The sequence below is a fragment of the Cololabis saira genome, chromosome 10, assembly GCF_033807715.1.
Source record: "Cololabis saira isolate AMF1-May2022 chromosome 10, fColSai1.1, whole genome shotgun sequence".
Lineage (NCBI taxonomy): Eukaryota > Metazoa > Chordata > Actinopteri > Beloniformes > Belonidae > Cololabis > Cololabis saira.
Genome location: NC_084596.1, coordinates 5,432,209 through 5,455,533, shown reverse-complemented (window position 1 = coordinate 5,455,533; position 23,325 = coordinate 5,432,209). Strand labels below are relative to the sequence as shown.

The following is a 23,325-nucleotide window of genomic DNA, read 5'->3' as shown; positions in this document are numbered from 1 at the left end:
GCTCGTAAACCGGAGCATGCTTTCACACACACACACACTCTCTCTGCAGCTTGGCCCTGCAAACTCTGCAGCTGTTTCACAAGGTCTCATGAATACACACACACAGAGAGTGTCTCTCACAAACACACACAGAGACACACACACAGAGCTGCAGCTTGTCACACAGACACAGAGAGTCACACCCAGCTGCAGCCCCCACTTCTCCCCATCTTCACGTAGCTTTCTTTACCTTTTTCTTTCTTGCTAAACCTTGTCCCGTTTTGGACATTTAATCAGTTTTCTTTTAGTCTTAAATTAGTCCATTTACTTCTTTTTAAGTTTCGTGTATTATTATTTTGCAAGATTTGTCTCCATTTTCTTAAGTTTGAGGACGTCTCCCCATCAATTAAGCATCTTTTGAGATTCTTTAAGCATAAATTTCAGCTTAACCACGCCTCTGCTATTTTTCGTCAGTTATTTTCTTTCCTAAGTTTCTCTCAGAACACAAGTTTCCTTTTTCAACAGTTTGGTTTTAGCCTAATATTTTAGTGAACAACTTAATTTTTTCCTCTCAATTTTGGAAACCCCAAACATTGAACAGACATAAACATCAGACAAACATTAGACAAACATTAGACAAACATAAAACACAACCATTAAAAATCATTTCCAAGAAACCTCTCCTCGTTATCCTGTACTTTTAAAGTCCTCTGACATTCAAAAGCCGGTCCCCGACCGAGTTAGATGTTGGTCTTACGCACTGCTCTTTAGGCAGTATTTTTAGAGGCCCCTATGCCTTCTGTAAAAATTGGGTCCCCGACCCGCCGCCAAACACCGTTTTCGCTAACCTCTTGTTAGTATACACAGAAATTTCACTCAAAAGAGGTCTCTCACCAGTCTCCTAGTGCCCTTCCCTGGCTGGGAAATCTCGTCGTCTGGACTCTGGAACAGCGCAAGATCAACCTGGCCCCGTCCCTGAAGTCAGAACGCTGTCGACAGATTTTTAGATGGCCTCCTTTGACCGTACGCCGTTCCATCGCCAGAACTTGAGATCCCGGGTTTCTCTGCACCAAAATGTTAGGTTAAAAAGTCATCACAATATTAATAACTTAGAAAAAGACACCGGAAACTGTTAGAAATGATTTTCAATGGCCTTCTGCAGAAGGTTGGAGAAAAATCTTGAGGAGCTCTTAGGGCAACTCGACCCTTCTCTTAGAGCTCGTCAAAACCTCTCTCAACTGGCTGTCTGCAGAGCTGGCGCTTTTATTCAGCAAAGGATGACAGGAATGACCATATTTGGAACAGTGAATGTATAGATGGACGATTGACAAAAACAGATGGTCACACACATGACTTTTCTTAGTATGAAGAAACAAACAGACATCCTTAAAACACAAAGAGTCAAGAGGTCAACTAAAACAGTACCTCTGTTGGTGGTTTGAACAGATGGTTTTTAAAAACACTGGGTTATTTACAAACCAGAAGTCACCAGGCCAAACTTCATGGGGGTCTCGTGTTATCAGATGGTCCAACTAAACCTAGCTAACCTTTAAGTCAGCTTAATGAAGGGTCAATAAATGAGCTCCTTCTGGACAAACAAGAAACTCTGTAAGGCTTTGCACAGATGTGTCTAAAGACACTGCTCAGCTGTTAACAAAGCCATAAATACCTAAATGCCATCAGGGAATGGCCTGCCTGTAACTTCTGTTAACAATTGTAAACTTGTGAAAAACGCAGCAGTCAACTTCTCTGAGCTTACCTAATTCTGTTGCGTTCATAATGACAATTTAATTCAAAAACGTTGATTAACTTCACAGCTCTGCTGGGATTTGAACCCAGGATCTCCTGTTTACTAGACAGGCGCTTTGACCAACTGGGCCTTCTGTGTACAGAGCAGAATGGATCAGCAGTCCATCAACTTAACCTCTCAGTTACGTTGTCTCCATGGTGATTCCTCCTACCAGAAACAACTGGGGCCTCACATATGAACATAACCTGCTGTGAGTCCAGTTGGACACACGTGCTGCCGAGCCAGTGCTAGAATTTATTCTTTTTCTTTTCTTTTCTTTCGCCCAACAGTCCCTTTATACAAGAAAGCTACGTTTAAAAGGACACCATCATGTCATCATCTTGTCATAAGTGCATGCAGCTTGCTCAGTGCCAGTATGGGACCCGGACTAAAGGTCAATTATCACCTCTCCAAAAGGAAACTAAGGTTCCTTCACTTAGGGAGGGAGATAGGAGAAGGAGTTCAATAATACAATGTTTTATCATTTAAAATAGGCACATGGGTTGGTGAAATAACACAAAAAAGGGGAAAGGGTTTATGGACTACGGATTACCAGCTGATCTCTTGGCATGAAAGAGGAGCAAGATGTGGGTTTTCAGCATTTACACATCATGCCGATGTTTGTCTTCAGGTAAAGCAATACAGTGTATGACAGTCGTGAATATTTGCTACTTGGAGGAGAAAATCACCAATTGCATAATTCACTGGGGCTCGTCCGGGAATTGAACCCCTGACCTCTCGCACCCGAAGCTAGAATCATACTACTAGACCAACGAGCCATAAAACTGGCCAACAAAAACTCCATGTCACATCATCAGAAGCAGGTTCTGTCATTAATGACATACCAAAGATGATGGTTCTGGAGGTTAAAAACAGCAATCAGTAAAATAAACAATAATAACAAAAGAAATCTGACAAAAACACCTGAAAAAGAAACATTATTTTGCCACAGCAGCTTGAAAATATGGAAACTTCCCCAAGCGTGTGCTAAACCTTGAGTTACAGTCTCCCAAACTAAGTAGAGACGTTCTAATTGAGTTCACACTTGGGGGGTAACTGACTGTCAGTCACACCACGTAAAGAAATACACATTTGGTCAAGAAGAATTGGAGGATTACCCACCATGTGGCATGAGTGAAGAACAGCAAAGCATTAAAGTCATAAAACTGACTAGAATATAATTGATAATTAAACAACTTCAGAAATTAAAAGGTCAGAAATGGCTCTGTGGTGCAATGGTAGCGCGTCTGACTCCAGATCAGAAGGTTATGTGTTCAACTCACATCAGGGTCATAATGAACTTTCAGTTTTGTTTTATCCATCCTCACGAGTTCACCAACCAGACTAACTTTAGCTGCAACAGAAAACTTTGATATGTACCTGGAATTGTTCAAGTCTGCACCATCACCTGCCTTGATGAAAGGAGGAACAAAATTCATTTAAAAAAAATAATTTCATTTGTTCTTCAAGAGATGCAAGGCAAGTTTATTTGTATACACATTTCATGAACAACTCAAAGTGTTCAAGTTGATGGTTGTGGCAGCAAGTCCAATTCATTTTCTGAGATTGTCCAACTCTGAACATAATTCATCCTTTATGTAACAATTACTGTTACTGATTTCTCTTCCTAACTGTATGAGTTACACAAATGACACAATTTATGGAGATGCCAGGGATTGAACCCGGGGCCTCATACATGCTAAGCATGCGCTCTACCACTGAGCTACATCCCCTTCTCACCCAGTGACCCGCAATCGCTCAGACGCTTCAACGAAGGGAACGGGGACCGTGCACAACGAGACGAAGTGCCCAGGCTAGGACGACCAGGAAAGGAGGACAGTCCGGCTGCCAGCGGCGCTGCATCATCTGTCTCCGAGAGACAGAAACAGGGAGAGGGAAAAGGGAGACGCTCATAGCTGAACCACCAGTGGAGCGTAAAACCAGCAACCTGTGGACCGGGACCAGAACCAGGAGTTCTAAAAACCCGTGGACGCCACCGACAACCTCCAGGGTATCTAAAAGTAAGAGGCTTGTGTCTGGGCAGAGTTAGTTTAAAGTTTTTCTGCTTAGTTCTGCTGCTGCTTTTATATATGATACTGAGAGTGAACACCGTCACTTACAATATTAGTGTGAATTCAGGTTTTGCACTTGAAACTGGCACAATTTCATGACAAAGTCTGCAAATTGGACGTGAATTTTGCCGGGTGATGAAACCGAATAGTTTATAGTCTTTGTGATTACAAATTGCAAAAAAAAAAATAAAAAATGGGCAAAAAATCTCTGCTCACAAGCATTGGTGGTTCAGTGGTAGAATTCTCGCCTGCCACGCGGGAGGTCCGGGTTCGATTCCCGGCCAATGCAAACACAAGTTTTTCTGCTTAGTTCTGCTGCTGCTTTTATATATGATACTGAGAGTGAACACCGTCACTTACAATATTAATGTGAATTCAGGTTTTGCACTTGAAACTGGCACAATTTCATAAAAAAGTCTGCAAATTGGACGTGAATTTTGCCGGGTCATGAAACCGAATAGTTTATAGTCTTTGTGATTAAGAATTGCAAAAAAAAATAAAAAATGGGCAAAAAATCTCTGCTCACAAGCATTGGTGGTTCAGTGGTAGAATTCTCGCCTGCCACGCGGGAGGCCCGGGTTCAATTCCCGGCCAATGCAAACACAAGTTTTTCTGCTTAGTTCTGCTGCTGCTTTTATATATGATACTGAGAGTGAACACCGTCACTTACAATATTAATGTGAATTCAGGTTTTGCACTTGAAACTGGCACAATTTCATAAAAAAGTCTGCAAATTGGATGTGAATTTTGCCGGGTGATGAAACGAATAGTTTATAGTCTTTGTGATTAAAAATAGCAAAAAAAACAAAAAAAATGGTCAAAAAATCTCTGCTCACAAGCATTGGTGGTTCAGTGGTAGAATTCTCGCCTGCCACGCGGGAGGCCCGGGTTCGATTCCCGGCCAATGCAAACACAAGTTTTTCTGCTTAGTTCTGCTGCTGCTTTTATATATGATACTGAGAGTGAACACCGTCACTTACAATATTAGTGTGAATTCAGGTTTTGCACTTGAAACTGGCACAATTTCATAAAAAAGTCTGCAAATTGGACGTGAATTTTGCCGGGTGATGAAACCGAATAGTTTATAGTCTTTGTGATTAAGAATTGCAAAAAAAAAAAAAAAATGGGCAAAAAATCTCTGCTCACAAGCATTGGTGGTTAAGTGGTAGAATTCTCGCCTGCCACGCAGGCGGGCCGGGTTCGATTCCCGGCCAATGCAAACACAAGTTTTTCTGCTTAGTTCTGCTGCTGCTTTTATATATGATACTGAGAGTGAACACCGTCACTTACAATATTAGTGTGAATTCAGGTTTTGCACTTGAAACTGGCACAATTTCATGACAAAGTCTGCAAATTGGACGTGAATTTTGCCGGGTGATGAAACCGAATAGTTTATAGTCTTTGTGATTACAAATTGCAAAAAAAAAAATAAAAAATGGGCAAAAAATCTCTGCTCACAAGCATTGGTGGTTCAGTGGTAGAATTCTCGCCTGCCACGCGGGAGGTCCGGGTTCGATTCCCGGCCAATGCAAACACAAGTTTTTCTGCTTAGTTCTGCTGCTGCTTTTATATATGATACTGAGAGTGAACACCGTCACTTACAATATTAATGTGAATTCAGGTTTTGCACTTGAAACTGGCACAATTTCATAAAAAAGTCTGCAAATTGGACGTGAATTTTGCCGGGTCATGAAACCGAATAGTTTATAGTCTTTGTGATTAAGAATTGCAAAAAAAAATAAAAAATGGGCAAAAAATCTCTGCTCACAAGCATTGGTGGTTCAGTGGTAGAATTCTCGCCTGCCACGCGGGAGGCCCGGGTTCAATTCCCGGCCAATGCAAACACAAGTTTTTCTGCTTAGTTCTGCTGCTGCTTTTATATATGATACTGAGAGTGAACACCGTCACTTACAATATTAATGTGAATTCAGGTTTTGCACTTGAAACTGGCACAATTTCATAAAAAAGTCTGCAAATTGGACGTGAATTTTGCCGGGTGATGAAACGAATAGTTTATAGTCTTTGTGATTAAAATTTGCAAAAAAAAAAAAAAAAATGGGCAAAAAATCTCTGCTCACAAGCATTGGTGGTTCAGTGGTAGAATTCTCGCCTGCCACGCGGGAGGCCCGGGTTCGATTCCCGGCCAATGCAAACACAAGTTTTTCTGCTTAGTTCTGCTGCTGCTTTTATATATGATACTGAGAGTGAACACCGTCACTTACAATATTAGTGTGAATTCAGGTTTTGCACTTGAAACTGGCACAATTTCATGACAAAGTCTGCAAATTGGACGTGAATTTTGCCGGTTGATGAAACCAAATAGTTTATAGTCTTTGTGATTACAAATTGCAAAAAAAAAAAAAAAAATGGGCAAAAAATTTCTGCTCACAAGCATTGGTGGTTAAGTGGTAGAATTCTCGCCTGCCACGCGGGAGGCCCGGGTTCGATTCCCGGCCAATGCAAACACAAGTTTTTCTGCTTAGTTCTGCTGCTGATTTTATATATGATACTGAGAGTGAACACCGTCACTTACAATATTAGTGTGAATTCAGGTTTTGTACTTGAAACTGGCACAATTTCATGACAAAGTCTGCAAATTGGACGTGAATTTTGCTGGGTGATGAAACCGAATAGTTTATAGTCTTTGTGATTACAAATTGCAAAAAAAAAAAAAAAAAATGGGCAAAAAATCTCTGCTCACAAGCATTGGTGGTTCAGTGGTAGAATTCTCGCCTGCCACGCGGGAGGCCTGGGTTCGATTCCCGGCCAATGCAAACACAAGTTTTTCTGCTTAGTTCTGCTGCTGCTTTTATATATGATACTGAGAGTGAACACCGTCACTTACAATATTAGTGTGAATTCAGGTTTTGCACTTGAAACTGGCACAATTTCATAAAAAACTCTGCAAATTGGACGTGAATTTTGCCGGGTGATGAAACCGAATAGTTTATAGTCTTTGTGATTACAAATTGCAAAAAAAAAAAAAAAAAATGTGCAAAAAATCTCTGCTCACAAGCATTGGTGGTTCAGTGGTAGAATTCTCGCCTGCCACGCGGGAGGCCCGGGTTCGATTCCCGGCCAATGCAAACACAAGTTTTTCTGCTTAGTTCTGCTGCTGCTTTTATATATGATACTGAGAGTGAACACCGTCACTTACAATATTAGTGTGAATTCAGGTTTTGCACTTGAAACTGGCACAATTTCATGACAAAGTCTACAAATTGGACGTGAATTTTGCCGGGTGATGAAACCGAATAGTTTATAGTATTGTGATTAAGAATTGCAAAAAAAAAAAAAAAAAATGGGCAAAAAATCTCTGCTCAAAAGTATTGGTGGTTCAGTGGTAGAATTCTCGCCTGCCACGCGGGAGGCCTGAGTTCGATTCCCGGCCAATGCAAACACAAGTTTTTCTGCTTAGTTCTGCTGCTGCTTTTATATATGATACTGAGAGTGAACACCGTCACTTACAATATTAGTGTGAATTCAGGTTTTGCACTTGAAACTGGCACAATTTCATGACAAAGTCTGCAAATTGGACGTGAATTTTGCCGGGTGATGAAACCGAATAGTTTATAGTCTTTGTGATTACAAATTGCAAAAAAAAAAATAAAAAAATGGGCAAAAAATCTCTGCTCACAAGCATTGGTGGTTCAGTGGTAGAATTCTCGCCTGCCACTATGAGGCGGTGGCGCTGTTTACACCTTTCACCGTTTCTCTACTTGTTTCTCGGAGACCAGTCGTATCAACAGACAACGACATTCCGACTCTCCAAACGAGTTTATCAAAGGTAAGAGACTTTTTTCTTGTTTTAAATATGACCCTACAGGATGCATTTACTGTCATGTCACCGTGCTCATTCAAGCTTATCGTCATGGCTTCATGCACATTACCTGACATGAGGTGAAATAATGCGTTAACTAATGAATTAACTGTTGTGTTTAAAGCTGTAAAAGAGCTGACGCTCTTGTTTATTCTCTGTAGCCACCATAGTAGTAAACACATACGTCACACTCATCACGTTTATCGTTGAGGTCACGACGTTAGTTCTCAACCAGCTACACTACATGAACATGAACTTTTTCTACTCTTATCTGATTTGTATTGATGTTGACAGGTCGTCAGAGCTGGTAGAGTAGCCAAAAATTGTACTCAAGTAAAAGTATTGTTACTATAGAACAATTTTACTCTAGTAAAAGTAAAAAGTAGTCATCCAAATAATTACTTGAGCAAGAGTAAAAGTATTTGGTGAAAACTACTCAAGTACTGAGTAACTGCTGAGTAACATCTGATTTATTTGTCACATAACATGAAAATAATCTGCAAATTCATGTAGTTTAAACAAAAATATATTAAATCTTTACAAAAGTAACATAAATCAAGGTACAAATATATCCTTTAGATATATTGAAATATTGCACTTGCACTTTTTTAAAGCACTGTTCTGCACCATGCAGTTAGTAAGTAAACATAATACTCTGTGTATAAAGTTTTGTGTATAATTTAATAACATGATCAACTGAGGATCTCTTACTGCTTAATTGTGTTACAGAAATATCACACGCCCTGCCACTGCCACTGAGGTCATTTCCTGCTGGTGCCCGCGTCGGTGCCCGCGTCGGTCTCATAAAGACAGGTGGGCGTGTGCACGTCCAATTTGCAGACTTTGTCATGAAATTGTGCCAGTTTCAAGTGCAAAACCTGAATTCACACTAATATTGTAAGTGACGGTGTTCACTCTCAGTATCATATATAAAAGCAGCAGCAGAACTAAGCAGAAAAACTTGTGTTTGCATTGGCCGGGAATCGAACCCGGGCCTCCCGCGTGGCAGGCGAGAATTCTACCACTGAACCACCAATGCTTGTGAGCAGAGATTTTTTGCCCATTTTTTTTTTTTTTTTTTGCATTTGTAATCACAAAGACTATAAACTATTCGGTTTCATCACCCGGCAAAATTCACGTCCAATTTGCAGACTTTGTCATGAAATTGTGCCAGTTTCAAGTGCAAAACCTGAATTCACACTAATATTGTAAGTGACGGTGTTCACTCTCAGTATCATATATAAAAGCAGCAGCAGAACTAAGCAGAAAAACTTGTGTTTGCATTGGCCGGGAATCGAACCCGGGCCGTCTGAAGCATGCTTTATTCCAGATCAGTACAACATCCGGGTATTTTTCACACACTGCAGATTTCCTTCTGTTCACATACAGCATACTACTTACTACACTTTGGCCAAATCAGTGTATACTTGTAGTACAGTATGCGAATTCGAAAACGGCCCATGTTTCCATTTCCCCCGTGTTGTTTTTTGAGGTGGAGCCTCGTGGATTGATACTACAACATCATGTGGGTAAAACCTTGATACCTTTGTACCTGGTTGTGTGGGAGACTGACAGGTTCCACTGAGATTTGAACTCAGATTACTGGAGTCAAAGTCCAGAGTGCTAACCATTACACCATGGAACCCTGTTCAGCTTTTATTGTGGTTTTATGGTGGTCCTGAATCCAGAACATGAGTGAAAAGCAATATGCGCCTGAGCATCTGACAGAGTGCTGTCTATGGTGCTAGGAGCATCTGGGTGTTTAGGGTACCAGGGCCCTGGTCCTCCAGGCCCATGGGCTGGCTCTTTCACTCCAGTGGCCGGTCAGGGGGGGGCTTAAAAGCGGGTCCCCGGGTTCGGACGGTGAGCCGGGTCTTTGGGTGGCTCCAGGTGAGCCGGGTTGTTGAGGTTGTTGAGTTTTTGTTGGGGTCTGGTGGTGGAAGCATCTCGGGTCTGGTGATGGACATGCAGAAATTAATTTTGTTGCAGTTCCACAACTGACCAAAAGCCAGTCATTCTCCATTAACGTACACTAGCTCCACCACCAGACCCCAGCAGCAGAGGTTCAGAGAGGGGGTCCCCGGAGGTGTGGGGAACCCCGGACCAGCTGGACCAGAGCTTTGCGGCAAACCGAGTCGAGACTCGCGGGGCTTCACCTGCATTCCCGTCGCGCTGAGACCGCGGAGAGCCGAGAATCGCGGACCGATATAAAAGTTTAGAAGGAGATGGACATTGACTTTCCAATGACATTGGTACACAGTTATTAAGTTCCTGCAATCAGGGAGTTCTTTGGGCGAAAAGCTGTCCTCGTTAGTATAGTGGACAGTATCTCTGCCTGTCACGCAGAAGACCGGGGTTCGATTCCCCGACGGCGAGACTTCTTGTTTCGTACGATGATACCTACATGATTGAGTCAAGTAAACAATGGTCATTAAGAAAATAGACTAGCAGTCGCTGTCTGCCTGCCAAAGAAGCTTCTAGATGCTGCAGCTGGATCAGAGGAAACTCTGATTGAGGTAGGATTATATACACACAGAAAATGTGTCCATCTCCTTCTATAAAAGTTTAGAAGGAGATGGACACTGACTTTCCAATGACATTGGTACACAGTTATTAAGTTCCTGCAATCAGGAAGTTCTTTGGGCAAAAAGCTGTCCTCGTTAGTATAGTGGACAGTATCTCTGCCTGTCACGCAGAAGACCGGGATTCGATTCCCCAACGGGGAGAGAATCTATTTTGGATATGCATGACTGATACATATGTACAATGATAAACAACAAACAAGAACAAATAAGAACAAATAAGATAAAAATCACTCTTCCACACACCATAGGCAGTTGTACTTTTCCTGCTAAAAAAGCTGTCATTGAGGAAGTTCTTCTAATACAAAACCGTGCTGTAAATCTTCCAGTGGATGATATGCTCTGTTCACTGAGAGGTCCTGATCCAGAAGTTCAGCCAGACAAGGACCTTTTTCATGTGAGACAAACACGATAGCCACTAAACTACAGAAACTGTGCAACAGGTTATTGATCATCATTCAGTTTCACACCTAAAGATATATGTTACCTGTCTTCTTGCACATATATGCATGAGACTATATGTCTAATTTAATGTCTGTCAAGTCAACAATTAGGACTCATTTCCAAAAAAAGTTTGAAGCCATGTACACATACATAAAGTCTGATTGTCCAAAACATATTCTTCCCCAACAAAAAGCATTACACTTATGAAGATCTCATGTTTCTTGCATTGGCTGGGAATCAAACCCAGGTCAACTGCTTGGCAAGCAGCCATGTTGACTGCTATACCAACAACGCTGCAGGAAAGTACCTGAAACAGCTGAATGAGACGTCACAGTTTTCCAGCCACATGAGAAGGTGAGCAGTCATGTCAGGGAAAGTAACTCTTTGATGATGGTTTCTTCAATATCACAAGCTACTTACCTCCATTTGTCCCTTAGCTTATACATCAACTTCTTGTTGTATAAGCTGCATGTTTGCAGGTATATTCAGTTAGACATGTGTTGTCATCCATTGCATTACAACATTCTCTTAGAAAGAGACCATAGACTTGGAGAGGTTTGATAATGACAACTGTCATTGGCCGGGTTTCCCAGATCCAACCTCTCTTAAGGATTTAAGAGAGGTTCAAAGACTAACTGTAGCCGTTATTTCTGGCTACAGTGAGGCTTTTTTTCCCCACACACAGAGACCGGGAGGAAACGTGGTGGGCGTGTGTGTGCGTTCAAAAACATGAGCCAAGAGAAGGCGAGTTTCGCAAATCGCAACGTGGAATTACAGCAATCCCTGGTTTTTCGCAGGGGTTATGTTCCAAAAAGAACCCGTGATAAGTGAAATTCTTTTTACAATTATAGAGGGCTTCAGATTGCAGAGATCATCCCCGCCACGCATTCCACTGCTCTTCTGATGCGCTGCATCCCGACTCTGTAGCGTCTTTTTCTCCTAAACCCTGCGGTGCATGTGGGTTTTTTCAAGAGAAGAAAATAGTTATGGGTCGTTGTCTTTGCTCTTTTTTCTTCTGGGCAAAAAGATTCTTTAATATAAACCGACACCATTGATTATATTTGAGACTGTAATGAACGATTCATCAAAGGCCGTTCTTCAGCTGCTGCTTCCCTGTCATCACACATGTAGGTGCTCGGGCTCGGGCACGGACACGGCGCAGGAGGATCGGTGTCACGGCTGCCTGGACAGCCCGGTCCGACAGCACGTCCAGAGGACTGAAGTGCTGACGCACGAATGTGTTCATAAACAGTTCTGCTTCGCGCACGGTGACGCGGTTGATTTGCAGCGAGAACATGCTGTATAGCAGCCAAATTATCAAATAAATGATATTCATGATGATCGTTTTATTTGTGCGTAATGCATAAAGCATATACAGGAACACACTTGTTATTCCTTATTTTTCTTTTTTTCCCCCCTTGCTGTCACCAATAAATGCTAAACAATATAAATCTAAAGTATAAAATAGATCAAAACTTGTGCGGGGTGCATTGTTTTAATATCTCATTGCTTGGTGTGATATTGATTTGCCTGACGCGGCTGGATCTGTGAGTCTTTGTTCACTAAGATGGTTGTAAAGACTGGGTCAGCAGCATCTTTCATTTCCTTCTTAATAAAAGAGATACTTAAGCTAAGAGCGACTCTGGGAAACGTGATTTTCTTTCACAGGCTCCTTAAGAAGGTTTGAAAGAAGTCTTTCGCTGTTAAGAACTACTTAACTGATCTGGGAAACCCGGCCATTGACATTTGAATGAACAGATCTCTCTCTTTGTACCAACTCCTGACTGGATCAAAGCTTTCTCAAGAACCCTGGCAGTGACGGTCAGCCAACGACTGTTCACTCATGACCAATAATCACCTCAATATTCATGAGGGCTGTTAAAATGTGATGAGTTCAGTCTGCTTTCTAATGCTTAGATAATGTTATGGACCAACAGGAAGCACTTACTACACTGAGAAACATTGTCAGTGTTTGTTTTGGGCCAATGCTAATGCCCAAGTCTGACTTGTGTTTCAACCAAAAAAACTAACGGTATTTGGTTTTTAAAGCTAATTCCTTACATATTTTCTTGAAGAACATGTGGACATTCAACTGCTGAAATGATGTCCAGTTTAATAAAGACATGGGCACAGTGGAATTGGTCATAATTACGAAGAGGTTAGGCAGCCAACGCAACAATCAGACAGAAGCACAAACATGTATACAATAGAAGAAGAAACTGATCATATTTCTACACTGAATGTAAATTGAACCTGGGCCATGGTAGAGAAAGCAGCAAATCCTGCCCACTAGACCTCCAGGGAAACACGTTATGCTCTCTTAAAGGGGTTGTATTACTACATGTTGCTGACTAATGTTTCTGATTCAATCAAACAAACATATTTATTTCAGATTTAAAGAAAGGATAACTGATGTACTTCCACTTTATGGACACTTTTGTTTAATGTTTGAGTTTTGTCAGAGAAAGTACTTGATGGCACATGTACAAAGGAAATCCTGGATTGCTCCAATTCATCCAAGATGAGCTGGTTTTCAACTTCAGAGTCCACTGATGAACTTATATGTTTGAAGAGAAGAACTGACACTTTAAGAACTGACTAACACGTTCTTTGGTAGGTCTTTTTTATTTAAATTCATCATGTAAATGACACAATTGATCAAACATTACACTTGTCAGTTTAGATTAGCATGAAACTCTGGTGACATCAACAAGAAAGTATTTAAGTATTTAAGGTAGACTTTACCTTGTAAGGCAGTGTAAGGCAGTTTATTAGGAGGTGTGATCATGAAGAACCACTCTTCTGTTATTCAGCAGCTCTTCCAGTGGATGATGTGCTCTTTTCACTGATAGGTCCTGGTCCAGAAGTTCAGCCAGACAAGGCACCTTTTTCATGTGAGACAAACACGATAGCCACTAAACTAAATTGACAGACGGATCGGTGCAGCGTCCGCAGTTATGCAGTCGCTGTACCGGACCGTCGTGGTGAAGAAGGAGGCCCTGTGGTTTAGTTGGTCAAAGCATCTGTCTAGTAAACAGGAGATCCGGGGTTCAAATCCCAGCAGAGCCTCTAAACTCATCTCTCTATGGATGAGAGAAAGATTAGAGATGTCTCATTCATTCATAGTTCTTGGTGGTGAAATGGAAAAAATAAGGAGATATTAGAAGTTCTCCAATGACAAAACAGAGAGCATCCACTTTCCGTAAGCGCAGGATTTCTTTTGACAAAGTACTGTGCTATAATTAAGCAAGCATGTTAAAAATAGTGCCACAACCAGGAATGAGAGATATGTGATCTTTCAGACATCTCAAGACATTTGAGTTTAGAGGCTCTGCTGGGATTTGAACCCAGGATCTCCTGTTTACTAGACAGGTACTTTGACCAACTAAGCCACAGGGCCTCTGTAACCTCTCACTTACCTCGTCTCCATGGCGATTTCTCTTACTAAAAACAACCGGGCCCTCACATACTAACGATGCATGGTTGGGACATCTGAGTTGTTACACCACGTGTGTTTCCACATGTTACAATCAAAAAGGGCCAGTGGCGCAATGGATAACGCGTCTGAGTACGGATCAGAAGATTCTAGGTTCAACTCCTGGCTAGCTCAAAAAATCCTAATCTTTAATATTCTCCCAGTCACAACCTTGGTAGTGTACACGTTTCTTCTTCTGTGTCATTTATTTACTTGCTTTTTTCATTTGTCTCTGTGTATGCCCGGAAATGTACACTTCAAAGGTGCCGCAGGATAGGCCGTCTTCCATAATGTTTCCAAAGCTGCCCCGGCTCATGCATTATGTTTGTCTTTCATGGGAGCTCTTTTATTCATTCTCTTCCTTCCTCATATCTCATTCGAAGCAAATGCCCTTACCTGACGACAGGGGTGGGACACCTCCGTAAACTCTTCTTCCAACCTCACACTGTGTTCACTGACATAACTGCAGAAACCGAGCACATATCTAAAGCTGGGTACACGTACCCTTTCAAGCTGTGATCGTATAGTGGTGAGTACTCTGCGTTGTGGCCGCAAGAGTGCTTCTCAAATTTTTGGAAAAAGAAAGAAAAGGTGCCACGGACACAACAAAATCCACTAGTGTTTGGATCAGATTTTTACACCATTCACACTTCAATTGATTGCGATGGAGAGGGGGGGTGCTACGGCCCGGACACTTAGCCAAGGACAATTGACTCTGCCAGTGGTAAGGACCCGGCAAGCGGCAACAAACGGAGGGAAGAAAACCAAAAAAAAGGACAAATGAAGTTTTGGACTTTCTTCAAGACTAAAGACAAGAAAAGAGGCTGGAAAAGGAGGAGGAGAGGGAAAAAGAAGAGGGATGACCAGTTATCTAAATCAACTGACTTTTTTTGTGGGACATGGTGTATTTTTTGGGGGGGGGCGGGGGTTATGCATCGTTAGTATGTGAGGGCCCGGTTGTTTTTGGTAAGAGAAATCACCATGGAGACGAGGTAAGTGAGAGGTTACAGAGGCCCTGTGGCTTAGTTGGTCAAAGTGCCTGTCTAGTAAACAGGACATCCTGGGTTCAAATCCCAGCAGAGCCTCAAAACTCAAATCACTTGAGATGGCTGGTTGTGGCACTATTTTTCACATGCTTGCTTAATTATAGCACAGTACTATGTCAAAAGTAATCCTGCGCTTACGGAAAGTGGATGTTCTGTTTCTATTGGAGAACTTCTAATCTCTCCTTATTTTTGTAATAACCAGAGAGGGTAGATAAACCAAAGTGTCCTCTAAAGAGTGAATGTGAGTTAGGAGACCAGATCTAACTATTTAAGGCTCTATAACCACAGAGGGACTAAAACCCTCAATGTTCTGATCCGAAGTCAGACGCCTTGTCCATTAGGTCATGTGGTCCACAAGTTGCTCCTTTTTCTCATTAGTTTCATTCCTTTCCCAACCTTGTGGCACACTGTCCTGCATGTCTTAGATGCTACCCTGCTTTCAGCACACCCTGATACAAGTAGCTGTGTGAAAAACAGAGCTGTTCAGACCTTTACACCACGTAAAGAAATACACATTTGGTCAAGAAGAATTGGAGGAGTACCCCACCATGTTGGCCAAGTGAAGAACAGCAAAGCATTAAAGTCATAGAACAGACTATCCAGACAATACCTCCCTCTCAATCAGTCCACATCTCTTTTATAAGAATCGAATGCGTGATTTAACTTTGGTTAAGAAACCTTCAAAGTGCCTTTCTTTTTTTTAAGCTACATGCCATTTTTCCATTTCACCACCATGAACTATGAATGAATGAGACTTTGCTACTTGGAGGAGAAAAACCACAAATTGCATGAATCTCTGGGGCTCGTCCGGGAATTGAACCCGGGACCTCTCGCACCCAAAGCTAGATTCATACTACTAGACCAATGAGCCACAAAACACATATCCGGCAAACAAAAAATCACGGTCACATCATACCTGTCTAGATGTTTTTTTATAACATTAAGGGGGAATAGAAATAGAAACTGAATGATGATCAATAACCTGTTGCAGTTTCTGTAGTTTAGTGGCTATCGTGTTTGTCTCACATGAAAAAGGTCCGTTGTCTGGCTGAACTTCTGGATCAGGACCTCTCAGTGAACAGAGCATATCATCCACTGGAAGATTTACAGCACGGTTTTGTATTAGAAGAACTTCATCAATGACAGCTTTTTTAGCAGGAAAAGCACAACTGCCTATGGTGTGTGGAAGAGTGATTTTTATCTTATTGACCATTGTTCATATGTATCAGTCATGCATATCCAAAACAGGCTTTCTCCCCGTCGGGGAATCAAACCTCGGTCTTCTGCGTGACAGGCAGAGATACTGCCCACTATACTAACGAGGACATCTGATAATCTGTGATCAATAGTTCACAACAAAATTGGTCCCGGCAGGTTAGCTGTGAGATAAGTACGGGAACAAACCTCAGACTAATGTTTCTGATTCAAACAAACACACATTTATTTCTGCCAAATGTTCAAGCATGTGACAAGTTGTTGTGGCCGTACCTTGCAGTTTCTGGACTGCCTCCGAGGTCCTAACACATCCTAACAGGTCCGAACAAGATCAAAGAGTTTCCACTGAGGTCCGAACAGATCCGAACAGATCCGAACGAGCTCCGAACCAATCCGAACGACGTGCCTGGTCACGTGATGTAGGAGGAGGCGTGGCTATCGCTTTAGAATGTCGTCCATGTTTTTCTCCGCATCACCAGACAACACCAAAAACGGAAAAAGGTTTGAAAACTTGATTAACGCTCATAAAGGCACCGGCAGGTAGAAGCCGAATTTCAAAGCGTGTGATAAAACGATGAACAAACTATTTTTCTGTACCGCAAGCCCGTTATTTAACTTGTATTTTCAACTTTCTCGTTAAATAGCCGATTTGCTAATGGAGGTTCTGCCTGTGTGTGACGGTGGGCTATGATGCCGATGTGACTGAATCAGAACAACAATAGTAACGTATTCCTTTATTTACTGAATAAACTATGCCGATTTCTCGGGAAAAGCCTTAAGATGTGAAAAAATATTGCCAAATTTCATTGCCCATCAGTGGAATATTAATTTATCTGCTATCTGTGGCGTTTTCTCTCCTCTGGTAATGGAGCCTGGTTATACAGTTAGAGCAGAGCAGACAGATGTGTACTGATGTGTAGATCTGTCCAGATGTATTAAGCATGCTTAATTGGGCCAAGTTTAATTTTTCGTCAGTGGAATAGTATTTTTACATCTGTCTGTGTGATAATATATATAGCACCTTTCAAACCATACAGTTACAAAGTGCTTCACAACAATAATAAAACAGTAATGCAAAACATAACATAACATAACATAACATAACACATCCATACATAGTTGCATCGGCACTGTCTGTACAGGCTATAGCTTGATATTATCCTGTTTTATATATATATATATATATATATATATATATATATATATATATATATATATATATATATATATATATATATATATATATATATATATATATATACTGTTTAGGTACACCCAGAAGGCAAAGAAAAAGGGCCGTGTGTCAGGAGGACCATGGAGAGCACCCAGGAAGCCCAGTGGTTCTGCTGGACAGCAGGAAGTCCAGTGGTTCTGCTGGACAGCAGGAAGTCCAGTGGTTCTGCTGCTGGACAGCAGGAAGCAGAGAGGTCTCTCCCTGCAGTGAACGCTTCCGGCTGCTTCTGTGCAGCGTTCACACCAATTGATGTTCCTGTCTTTGTGTCTCTGTTTGTCTGTGTGTCTCTGTGTCGTTTAATAAATAGTTTATATTTAGTTATAATAGTTTGACACCACCTCCACCTTTAAAACTAAACTTAAAACATTTCTGTTTAGTAAAGCCTATAGTTAGTGTTTAGTAAACCTCTAGCTGGTGTTGGTAAATCTCTAGGTAGTGTAAACTTTAGTGTGTCAGAGTCGCTCCTGTGGTTTCTTGTGCTGGCCCCCCCTTCTCCTCCCTTTTCTCTCTTTTGTCCATGTTGCAGCATCCTTTGCCGGACACCGGAACCTGCAGGTGGTCGTGGGTGGCTTGTAGCTTGCATTACGGAGCACAAGTCTTTCCCCGACCCTGCACCCCAACCTGGGACTTGCTGATTGGGCCGGAGCTTCGGGAGCTGCATGCTGGCCTGCGGTCCCCACCCCTGGTCATCCCGTTGCTGGCCCCCCCTTCTCCTCCCTTTTCTCTCTTTTGTCCTGCAGGTGGCCGTGGGTGGCTTGTAGCTTGCATTACGGAGCACAAGTCTTCTCCTGACCCTGCACCCCAACCTGGGACTTGCTGATTGGGCCGGAGCTTCGGGAGCTGTGTGCTGGCCTGCGGTCCCCACCCCCGGTCATCCCGTTGCTGCTTCCACCTGCCTGCTGTGCTGTTGCCGTCCCTGACCCACCAGTCTGGCCCTCGGCAGGAGGGTCCCCCCTGATGAGCCTGGTCCTGCTCAAGGTTTCTTCCCTCCTAAAGGGGAGTTTTTCCTTGCCACTGTTTGGCTTAAGGTTTTTCTCCCACTAGGGGAGTTTTTACCTGCCATTGTTTATGTAATAACTGCTCGGGGGTCATGTTCTGGGTATGGGTCTCTGTAAAGCGTCTAGAGACAACTCTGTTGTATTAGACGCTATATAAATAAAATTGAATTGAATTGAATTGAAGTTTAACAAAGTTTAATATAAAGTTTAATAAATATTTTGAGCGAAGAACAGCCTTCATGTTTTTATTTAATTTCCTCTTGAAAAACAGGATTCATCTATTGAATGTCAAAACTACTGCAGAATTACTTGCATAATCATCTTAAGTTTTATTCACAAATCCCAGCACTCTTTCTCACAGGTTTTGGTGTGTTATCTGTTCAAAGCTGTGGTAGTTGGGATGTTGCCACAAGACACATGGAAATTAAAGTGATGATAAAACCTTGCAATAGGGGCAGAAGTGTGTGTAAACAATGTTGAGAAGATAAGAACAGAGAAAAATATAATGTTCATTTTCCTCCTTTTTTTTCCTCCTTTTCTTTTCCCTCTTTCCCCCCTCCTCCCTCTTTTTTCTTTTCTTTCCCCCCCTCGGGCAGTCCCTTTAGCCCCATTTTTGGCCGAGTGGTTAAGGCGATGGACTTGAAATCCATTGGGGATTCCCCGCGCAGGTTCAAATCCTGCCAACAACGGTTAATGTTTGAACATGCAAGAAGACTTGCAGTTGTTAACCGTAGACTAAAATGTCTTTCAAAACTAATCAGTGGGGTTTTCTGTGTTATCCCCAGCATGCATTAATAGGTAACATCAGCCTACATTAAGTTAGTTTTACATTTCTTTCCAAGCAGTCGGCCCAGGTTCGGTTCCTGGCTATCGTGACTGTGAACGTCTTTATATCTTACCAAACTTAATAGACGGCCTTCTAATGGCCCGCCTGCTGAATAACAGAAGAGTGGTTCTTCATGATCACACCTCCTAATAAACTGCCTTACAAGGTAAAGTCTACCTTAAATACTTCAATACTTTCTTGTTGATGTCACCAGAGTTTCATGCTAATCTAAACTGACAAGTGTAATGTTTGATCCAATCCAGGATTTCCTTTGTACATGTGCCATCAAGTACTTTATATAGCCTACCGTTAGTTTTTTTGGTTGAAGCACAAGTCAGACTTGGGCATTAGCATTGGCCCAAAACAAACACTGACAATGTTTCTCAGTGTAGTAAGTGCTTCCTGTTGGTCCATAACATTATCTAAGCATTAGAAAGCAGACTGAACTCTCATCACATTTAACAGCCCTCATGAATATTGAGGTGATTATTGGTCATCAGTGAACAGTCGTTGGCTGACCGTCACTGCCAGGGTTCTTGAGAAAGCTTTGATCCAGTCAGGAGTGGGTACAAAGAGAGCTCTGTTCATTCAAATGTCAATGACAGTTGTCATTATCAAACCTCTCCAAGTCTATGGTCTCTTTCTAAGAGAATGTTGTAATGCAATGGATGACAACACATGTCTAACTGAATATACCTGCAAACATGCAGCTTATACAACAAGAAGTTGATGTATAAGCTAAGGGACAAATGGAGGTAAGTAGCTTGTGATATTGAAGAAACCATCATCAAAGAGTTACTTTCCCTGACATGACTGCTCACCTTCTCATGTGGCTGGAAAGACTAAAATGTCTTTCAAAACTAAAATGTCTTTCAAAACTAATCAGTGGGTTTTTTGTGTTATCCCCAGCATGCATTAATAGGTAACATCAGCCTACATTAAGTTAGTTTTACATTTCTTTCCAAGCAGTCGGCCCAGGTTCGGTTCCTGGCTATCGTGACTGTGAACGTCTTTATATCTTACCAAACTTAATAGACGGCCTTCTAATGGCCCGCCTGCTGAATAACAGAAGAGTGGTTCTTCATGATCACACCTCCTAATAAACTGCCTTACACTGCCTTACAAGGTCAAGTCTACCTCTGAATTGCCTTATATCTGTAAAAACATGAAGAAAAGAGGAAAGAAATCATTCCAAATGTGACCTGAGTAGCTCAGATGGAAGAGCATCAGACTTTTAATCTGAGGGTCCAGGGTTCAAGTCCCTGCTCAGGTGATTATCTGATGACCACAGTTCCTGACTGTGAAGAAACAACCAGATCATTTTCAAGACTCATCTCAACCTATCAAATAAAAACAACAAATGGAGAGAGACAGAAACAAAGCTTTCATACAAAACCTTGGTAGCTCAGATTTAGAGCATCAGACCTTGAATCTGAGTGACCTGCATGTTTCCAAACAATACAGTGGTGGTAGGTCTCTTTAAAACTCATTCACACATTTTAGAATGACTGAAGTATCAGTTGAATGAACCCACCTTATTTATTTATTCCACCTCACTGTGAGATATTTAGTACACAAACCTGTTCCACTGAACACAATATCATGTTTAAGAGGAACAACCACTGAAAGTTCCTCCAGGACTTTTCAAAACCTCTCAAATGCCTTATATTTGAAAAGACATGAAGAAAACGAATAAACAAAACACTCCAAACATGACCTGAGTAGCTCAGCTGGAAGAGCATCAGACTTTTAATCTGAGGGTCCAGGGTTCAAGTCCCTGTTCAGGTGGATTACAGTTTTTGCCCGTTGCTTGAACACATTTTGCAAAATTTCGCTCATTGTGCCAAAACTCTACACACAAGTAAGCATGACACAACACTGGGAAATATACCATTCACATCTGTGTCAAATTGAAACTTTACTATCACTGACTTAACTCTGCTATCAAAACCTAAAAATACTTGGTCAAAATGTAACTCTGATGACAAAATGACACACACTTGTATCATATGCATACACTTTCAGATCAGGGAGAACACACTAGTCTACTTTATATAAAACACTGCAGTCTTTGATTTTGTTTTTTTATTTTTGTTTATTCAGCAGGCACATTTTCAAGCAACCAAAAAAACCAAACCAAATAGGCCTACCCAATGTTGTACATAGTAACGTGAACTAAAAAAAAAAAAATAGAAAAAACACTATATTGTAAACACATAATTGTGCATACTGCACGTGGGCTCAAGGTTGTGTGAACAGGCGTTGGCGTCCTCCCCCAGAAGGTTTTCTAGTCATTCTAGAGAAATACAAACACAAATTGTCATCAGTTTGATTCTTTTTCTTACAGTACTTCACTGTATATACTGTATCATCCACTGTACTGAACCCTGCAATACCCTGTACATGTGATGTGGTAATGTGATATACTGTAGAGTGCTGTAAATACCATCTGAGTAGAAGGTAGAGAGGGGAAGACATACCTGTTTTCCAGTCTGAATGTTCTTACAGTATTATAGATGCTACTGTGAAGTGGCTGAGGTGCGGGTGGACTCTCTGCCCAGCTTCCCTCATTGTCAGGCCATGATCTATAACATGATCCACCAAAGTTGCCCTTATATCGTCAGATATGGAGGTCCGTGCATTGCCTCTTCGACCTTGTCCTTGCCCTCCTTGCCCTCCTTGTCGTCCTCTTCCTCGTCCTCTTGCTCTCCCTCCATCCATGCTTGCAAAGTTCTTGAAATGGCTAAACTGAGGCCTTTTTGTAGCTGGCTGATTGGTGTTACGTTTAGCAAGCAAGTGTCTTCAGGTGTGTATTTGAATGGTTGCAATTAACCGATGTGTTTTGTATTTTGGAAACATGTGTTTTCCAAATGGCACCCTGAGATTTCATTTGTGAACGAAGTGTCTTATGTATGAAATAGAGTCTAGTATGCAGGACCAAGTGTGTTGCATAAAGGACTAAGTGTGTTGCAGAATTGCAACTAGAGTGCAAAGCAGCGCTTTGGTTTAAGGTATGGGTACATGTGTTTGAGGTATGGTAACAAAAGTTTCAAGTTGTGTTACTTTAGTTTAAGCATGGGTATATAGTGTTCAAGCAACGGGCAAAAACTGTAACTGCTGACAGCTATTTCAATGTTAATGGCAGCAAAGTGGGACTTGTTCACTCTGAGCCAGGACAAAAACTAGTGAAAGTCCAGATTAAAGATAAGGAGGAGGAAGCCGGAGAACAAGCTGCAGCAGAACAATGTGAGAGATGTCCGATCAGGGAGGAAGAAGAACAGGCTTCAGGCAGAAGGAGATCCAGATAGATGGAGGTCTCATCTTCCACCTCATTCATGGTTTTGCTACTGCTCCATCATCGTCTCCTACGGCACCAGGAGATGCTGGACCCGTCCACCTCCCACCTGTCTGTCTCTAGCATTCTCCTGGTACTTCACCGCATGTTTAGCTGAAACCCAGCTGCTATCTCCACTTCAACAAAACACAAACACCTTTTATGTGATTCTGATCAGAGTATTGTTGTCCATGTAGACATACGTGTTGACTGTTTGAGTTCATTTTCATAAAGACTGCTAACTTTCCCCCAGCGTTAAGAGAACTCTTAACGCCCTCATGTTTGCTGCGATGGCTGGGAATCAAACCCAGGTCAACTGCTTGGTAAGCAGCCATGCTGAGTGACCACTACACCACCAACGCTGCAGGAAAGAACCTGGAACTGCTGAATGAGACGTCACAGTTTTCCAGCATTACGACCAGATGAGCAGTCTCCATGTCAGGAAAAGTAACTCTTTGATGATGGTTTCTCCAATATCACAAGATACTTACCTCCATTTGTCCCTCAGCTT

General features: G+C 41.8%; 14 non-coding genes across 14 annotated transcripts; 9 read left to right on the top strand and 5 right to left on the bottom strand.

The window, feature by feature from the left end:
* The first annotated feature begins 2,989 nt into the window (after window positions 1–2,989).
* On the top strand, window positions 2,990–3,061 carry trnaw-cca (transfer RNA tryptophan (anticodon CCA)). Its single transcript has one exon. It is a non-coding gene; the product is annotated as a tRNA-Trp (tRNA).
* A 368-nt stretch (window positions 3,062–3,429) lies between these two features.
* trnaa-agc (transfer RNA alanine (anticodon AGC)) lies at window positions 3,430–3,501 on the bottom strand. Its single transcript has one exon. It is a non-coding gene; the product is annotated as a tRNA-Ala (tRNA).
* A 1,177-nt stretch (window positions 3,502–4,678) lies between these two features.
* On the top strand, window positions 4,679–4,749 carry trnag-gcc (transfer RNA glycine (anticodon GCC)). The gene has a single exon. It is a non-coding gene; the product is annotated as a tRNA-Gly (tRNA).
* Window positions 4,750–5,920: 1,171 nt separating this feature from the next.
* On the top strand, window positions 5,921–5,991 carry trnag-gcc (transfer RNA glycine (anticodon GCC)). The gene has a single exon. It is a non-coding gene; the product is annotated as a tRNA-Gly (tRNA).
* An 864-nt stretch (window positions 5,992–6,855) lies between these two features.
* Window positions 6,856–6,926, top strand: trnag-gcc (transfer RNA glycine (anticodon GCC)). The gene has a single exon. It is a non-coding gene; the product is annotated as a tRNA-Gly (tRNA).
* Window positions 6,927–8,628: 1,702 nt separating this feature from the next.
* trnag-gcc (transfer RNA glycine (anticodon GCC)) lies at window positions 8,629–8,699 on the bottom strand. The gene has a single exon. It is a non-coding gene; the product is annotated as a tRNA-Gly (tRNA).
* A 534-nt stretch (window positions 8,700–9,233) lies between these two features.
* Window positions 9,234–9,305, bottom strand: trnaq-uug (transfer RNA glutamine (anticodon UUG)). Its single transcript has one exon. It is a non-coding gene; the product is annotated as a tRNA-Gln (tRNA).
* A 4,376-nt stretch (window positions 9,306–13,681) lies between these two features.
* trnat-agu (transfer RNA threonine (anticodon AGU)) lies at window positions 13,682–13,755 on the top strand. The gene has a single exon. It is a non-coding gene; the product is annotated as a tRNA-Thr (tRNA).
* Window positions 13,756–14,012: 257 nt separating this feature from the next.
* On the bottom strand, window positions 14,013–14,086 carry trnat-agu (transfer RNA threonine (anticodon AGU)). Its single transcript has one exon. It is a non-coding gene; the product is annotated as a tRNA-Thr (tRNA).
* A 1,086-nt stretch (window positions 14,087–15,172) lies between these two features.
* On the top strand, window positions 15,173–15,246 carry trnat-agu (transfer RNA threonine (anticodon AGU)). The gene has a single exon. It is a non-coding gene; the product is annotated as a tRNA-Thr (tRNA).
* Window positions 15,247–19,258: 4,012 nt separating this feature from the next.
* trnas-uga (transfer RNA serine (anticodon UGA)) lies at window positions 19,259–19,343 on the top strand. Its single transcript has one exon. It is a non-coding gene; the product is annotated as a tRNA-Ser (tRNA).
* Window positions 19,344–20,680: 1,337 nt separating this feature from the next.
* On the top strand, window positions 20,681–20,753 carry trnak-uuu (transfer RNA lysine (anticodon UUU)). The gene has a single exon. It is a non-coding gene; the product is annotated as a tRNA-Lys (tRNA).
* A 442-nt stretch (window positions 20,754–21,195) lies between these two features.
* On the top strand, window positions 21,196–21,268 carry trnak-uuu (transfer RNA lysine (anticodon UUU)). The gene has a single exon. It is a non-coding gene; the product is annotated as a tRNA-Lys (tRNA).
* A 1,832-nt stretch (window positions 21,269–23,100) lies between these two features.
* trnag-acc (transfer RNA glycine (anticodon ACC)) lies at window positions 23,101–23,176 on the bottom strand. Its single transcript has one exon. It is a non-coding gene; the product is annotated as a tRNA-Gly (tRNA).
* Between the last annotated feature and the right edge of the window lie 149 nt (window positions 23,177–23,325).